This window comes from Enoplosus armatus, chromosome 9, assembly GCF_043641665.1.
Source record: "Enoplosus armatus isolate fEnoArm2 chromosome 9, fEnoArm2.hap1, whole genome shotgun sequence".
In the NCBI taxonomy this organism is placed as follows: Eukaryota; Metazoa; Chordata; class Actinopteri; order Centrarchiformes; family Enoplosidae; genus Enoplosus; species Enoplosus armatus.
The window spans coordinates 20,366,874-20,373,051 of record NC_092188.1 but is presented as its reverse complement, the minus strand read 5'-3'; positions in this window follow the sequence as shown (position 1 = coordinate 20,373,051).

Sequence of the window (6,178 nt, the reverse complement as noted above, 5' to 3'; positions counted from 1 at the left end):
GGTCAAACAGCTTTGGAAATCCCCGCCCGGCCATCAGTTCCTTTTTTGCTGAAAACAGCTGCCTGCTGCGGCTGAAAGCAACACTATGACAGCCAGTGAGAGTGAACCAAAGCACTTAAGTTACAGACTGGACAGCCAAACAATGAGCTGACACTATAAAGCTCAGTAAAGCTGAGGGGAGCTGCAGATTTGGGTGATAATTCTCTGTGGGTTCATCCCTTCGAGCGACCTCTTTCACATAGTTTTCACTTTGTCATTTGATACGTTTTTACTATAAAAATATCGACTATTGTCCTTTTAAATGGCCTGTGGAAGCATTCTTGATCATGAACAGCCATGTGAAGTATGTTTGTTGTTTGCCTCCATGACGCATATAATTTTCCCTCTCTGTGCTGCTTTTGATGCATAACTGATGAATAATTAAGAATGTACAAAGTGGATCACTGCCAATATTGATTGTAATGCATTATGCTTTTTGCATAGTGCAATACAATCCGCAATGTCGAATGTCTCGCAATTAGCTGCAACGAGGCTGACTGTGGAGATCCTCTGTGCAGCACCTACGTAATGTGTTTTCATGTGAAAGATCCCACTTTGACCTAAGAGGAATATGTGGTGAAATTAGACTCGATGGTTTGGCTCTCTCGGAGACCGAAGAAAAACCTGCAAACTTTAGCCAACACTAATACTGAGGGGAGGTCACGTGGGGGCAACCGCAATTTAGCTGATCAACTCTGTCATTTAAAATAGGAAATGTAACGATTTATACGTGAGAATTTACACCTACTGTACATTAGATTGAAGAAACATGATGTTGGGCGAACGCCTGCAACTTTAATGTGATCACTCAAAACCAGATTTAATAAGTATCATTAGTGGCTCTATGAATATCTGGATGTTTTAGTGTTCCTGAAATAGAGATATGCATAATTAAGAGTTTTTGCTGTCCACAGTCCAGATGAACAAAGTGTCCATTAAAATGCTGCCATAGGTAATGGATTTGTAGCCTAAGCTTTTTATACTCTGGCATGGATTCTAACTGTTCATTTGGTTGAGGACCCAACTCATAAACCGAGTTCTTTTATTTTGTTTTTCTGTTTTTCTGTTAGTCCGTTGGCCATACCTCACAAGTTCAAGCTTTCTCTCTGCGTGTTTCTGTGCCTTACTTTATGTGTCTCCAAGAGCAAAGAATCCTCCACACGCAGAGCTCCCCCCGCCCAATTAGCATTTATTAAAAAATCCCTACCTGGAAGTATTGTCGGAAACTGGCGCCAAGATTTACATGGGTAAGAACTGTATGAATAAGAGATTCTGTTTGGTTTACACAAAACTACGTAAATGTCTGAGAAATGTTACAGTAGCTGCCAGCGAACTGGAGAAGCACTTTGTCGTTGTGCCGTGGCCCATGTTGTACAAAGTCCAAGCACTGTGGAATGAGGAGTCTACTGCTGTCTGGGAGATAGAGACTGAGTGGAACCCATCACTATTACCTTGGCTGTTTGTGGTCGTCCGCCTGCCATATCCCTCTCCCCACAAGCAGATGGTAGCATCGCTAGCCTGCCAACTTTACACTGACGAGAATGTGTGTGTGTGTGTGTGTGTGTGTGTGTGTGTGTGTGACACAAGTATCCATTGGTGTATATGTGTGTACGTGACCGCACATAAAATTGTACGTGGCAATAACACGGTAGAGTTCATTCCCATCCATCGCGAAAGGCTACTCGAAAATTCCCCCCTTACCCTCCACAACAGAGAGAGCACTGTATGTTTTTGCGACTATTACAGATCATGTCACGACGAAAGAGACTGATGGGTCTTGACTGGATATATGTGAGAAAGGATGTAATACGGTAACCTTACTATGCTGCAAACAGAGACGGCAAGTGAACAGTGGGGAAAGGAGCACAGTCAGAGCCAGTCAGCAGACCACATTGCATGTCAGCGTGTCCTGCACATGTAGGCTTGAATCTCTCACTGATGCCATAATTTACACATATCAAACAACACCAGGCTGAGTCAGGCTTTTCACTGGGGATCCTTGTGTTTTTTAAACCCCTCCATGTTTGCCAGTTATCATAGTTGGGGAAATTAACAGTGACCAGCCACCCCAGAGACAGTGGAGGAGACAAATGGCTACCATGAGGATAGAAGGACCAGCCAACTGATAAATTAAACCATGCATGGCCGCAGCTCTTATGAGCACATATGGATGTAATTAATAACGGTATTGTTGGAGATTACTAAAAAGGAAAGCATGCTGTTGGAGTTAGAGCAAAAGGCTTTGGAATGAAGCTGAGGACCTCAGCCTAGTGCCGCATACTGGAACAGGTAGAGGGGTGCTGAGTCAGGAGCTAACAGCATGCAGTGGACCTGTACTGAAGTAAAAGTAGCAATACCACAATTTAAAAACACTCCATCACAAGTAAAAGCCTTGCATTTAAAATGTCACTTAAGTAAAAGTATGTAAATATGTTAAGTATGGTATCCTCAGCCAAATGTATGTAAAGTATCAAAAGTAAAAGCACTCATAATGCAGCAGAATGACTCCCGTCAGTGTTATATTATTATATAATCATATTGGATTATTATAGTAATACTTGCAGAGGGTTAGCTGAGTTGGTACAGCTAGCAATCTAGTGGCAATCTAATGGCAAATCTAGTAGAGTAAAGAAACACAGTATTTTCCTCTGAAATGTAGAGAAGAAGATGTATAAATGAATAAAAATACTAAAGTATAAGTACCTCAAAACCTGTGAATGCATTCAGTTACATTCCACCATTGACACTACGGTGGGGTGTGGGTAATCAAAATCAAGAGGAGGAAGTGTTCACACACCATCAACGCTGCAATGCCAAGGAATATGTGTCCCATTGTTCCCAGTTGGAATGTTTGGCACAATGCCTGGGAACTCCTTTGACTCCGGCACTGTAGTAAAATAATGTTACCTGTCAGTGTACACAGATGAGACGTCTCACTATGCCTATGGAATAAAATAACATGTTACAGCTTGTATGTATTCATAAACCCATGTAAAGCTTTGTCTGTACAACCCCAAACCTCCCCTACACCCACACACTCCCAGTCTCTGTTGCATCCCTCTCAGGGTATAAAGTATCCCTCTGTGGTTGCCATTAACATTCACCCAGGAAGCTCAATCAGTAGCCAATTCTGGTTTTCCCTCCTTTTTGTAATTAGGCCCCAGGCCTTGTGTGGGGTGAGCCTGTGCATTCTGGCTGAGAAGACGCTCTGAGAGGGGATTTGCGGTTTGGGAAGCCTGGGCTGGAAAGAACAACTGTCTATTGGAGCCGGCAACTTGCCCCTCTCTGATTTGACACATGCCCTACACTGTGACAGAGCTTGCAGACAGGATGCAGCCTCAACATGTGCACGGCCGAGGCCTCTGCCAGAGAGCCTGGAGCTGAGAAGCCGGCACAACAACCAGAAAAGGCCTGTGGAGGCCGCAGAATATCCCCTGGAAGACGATTGCAGCAGTCTGGAGCCTCCTGGTCAAGAGGCTTAGGAGTACAAGCATCGCCTGAAGCCAATACTTTTAATTCCACGGGCAAAAGCTCTTCATATTGTTGAAATTACCACATAGTCTCTCACGCACGCACACACACACACACACACACACACACACACACACACACACACACACACACACACACACACTCTAGCTGACACAAAGGCATGCCTGCACATTGTCTGCACATTCATAATCACACTTTCATAACCACACATTCTCTCCCTTTCTCTGTCAAACACACACATGCTTTTCTCAGGGATGTTGTCTTGCCTTGAGAGGAAATTATTTCCCAGCATCAATGCCCTTAGAGAAAAAATTAAGTTTGCATTCATGCTGGTGAAATTGTGTAAGTCGGGATCAACAAAGAGGTATTGTGCAATGAGCAGAAGAAAAAAAAAAAAAAAGATCACTTTGCCAGATGACCTCACTGTTTCATATGTAATGCTTGCATTTTATCATGCAACACAAATCTCCCCATTTCTACATAAACATCCCACCTCCTTATCGGTATGTAGTGAAGCAGTTTAGACGCTCTGACTGTGCTTTGTTGGATGGATGAATGAGACATGTGGTCAACTCTCAGCACTGTATCCAAGGTAAAAAAAAAAAAAAAAAAACCCAACTAAAAACTGCTTTGATGAATGCATGCTTGTCAAACATTATTTTCCACAAAATGAATTTCATCATGAAAACTGAGTTAATGTGACATGACAAGTCAAGCAAATCTATGCAAATACACCAGAATTAATGAATGTGCATTTATTATTGTGTGTGTGTGTTTTAATATTCAGAGCTAATTGAAATGGATCAAAAGCTTGGAAGCACTCAAGAGTTGCAGATTATTGTGAATTTGTTAAATGAGTTCTGGTGGGCCAATTGCATGGCGACCGGGGTGGTTATCTTCACACGACTCTTCTCTACGTGTCAGGTGTTATTTGACTGATCCATCCTCGCTGGTCCAACTCCCTCTGCTTCTCCCGCATCTCCGTTCCCAGAAAAGAGGGAGTGGGTCGGGCCGTCCCTGCTCGTAGCCAAAATACTATTTTATCACCAGGCCCGGTTGTGTGACTGGACAGGGCAGGATTTACCACTGCATGCCTCATCCATCTTTAGCACTCCCAGCCTCTCCCCCTAAAACGGACAGAGATGGATGAGCTAGCTGGAGCCCTGCTCTCCCTTTTCCACTCACTCCCTCACCTTGGGAAACTTTCCCTGCTCCGGTCCTGAGCATCATGAAGCAGTTTGCTCCTCCCTCTGTCTTGCAGCCCTCCACTTCCTTGTTCCCTCAGCTTCTGACCCCCCTACCCTCACTGAAATCAGCTCCTCGTCTACCGCCACTTTGATCTCCCATGAACCCTATTCCTCCCACCTCTGCAGCCCATTCCTCCAGCTTTTCTGCTGGCTAGCACCCCCCTCTGCTTCAAATAAGAGTCTATAGCCAAGCTAGTGTCTCTGTCACAGCACATTGTTGCTGTTAGCTAAATGCATTGCAACACAATGACAGTGCTTGCGTGCTGATGTTTAGCAGGTGTTTACCATATTCACATGTTAGTTTAGCATGTTGGCATGCTAACATTTGCTAATTAGCACTGCACACAGTACAGCTGAGGCTGACTGGAATGTCATGTGTTTCGCAGCCATTTGGTCATAAACCAAACTATTGGACAAAATGAACGCCAGTACTGAAACGTCATTCTCAACTCAAAACCACTAACGTCAACCTCACGGTGGTGCTACAGGAACACTCACCAACATTGTCCACCTTCACCTGTCACGGTGACCCATCCAATAGCTGTTGAGGTATTTCGGTCTGGACCACAGTGGTGGAGCGACCAGTTGATGCCGGTCCATAGAGCCATGCTGCTAGCTAGGCTAAATATAGTTTTATGCATGAAGATCTATTCCTCTCCTCATTCTCAATTTGACATGTGGTTTAAGACCTTTAACAGGAAACTAACTTATAAACGTCTTGCCTCTTGCCCCAGCACTTGTCAGTCATCTCCATGAGCTGTCTACTAGATGACAAAAAAAGGCTCTCGTACATGTTTTGTGTCCTTATGTGTTATTATTTTAATGTAAAAAGATACATATGGCCAAGAGGACGAAGAATTATTAAATTGCTGGAGAAATATTAGAATGCAATGCAAGGCTTGGACACTTGTGAGTCACTGTCATAACCTCTGCTTTTGATGAATAGGCTGATCAGGCACGGTAAGCTTATCATCCCGGAGCTCATCCTGTTCAGCTAACCTGGCCACTGCATAGTGCCCGAGGACAAGCAAATCCTTTCCAGGGGCTAATCTCCCGGGGAATCCAGGATTATGGGCAGCACTAATAGCGAATCCCCTACACACACTAAACTGAGCCAACAGCTTAGTGGGGTTACAAGGTTCTCTCCTCGCCTTCCTCTGTCTTTTGGTCCGGCTCTGCTGTCCAGGTACAAACCGTTGAGAGGTTCGTAGGCTCAGAACTACTGGGACAAAGGTTGAAAAGGCTGTCAGGAGCTGGAGGTGTTGTAAACAGGGAGGTGAGAAGTGATGCTAAGGTTTATTCAGACTCTGCAACACACGGTGGGGCCAACACGCTATTTTTCTTGCCTCTACAAGGATATGTTTGGATAGCACGGCTGAATGCGAGGAAAAGATTTATCA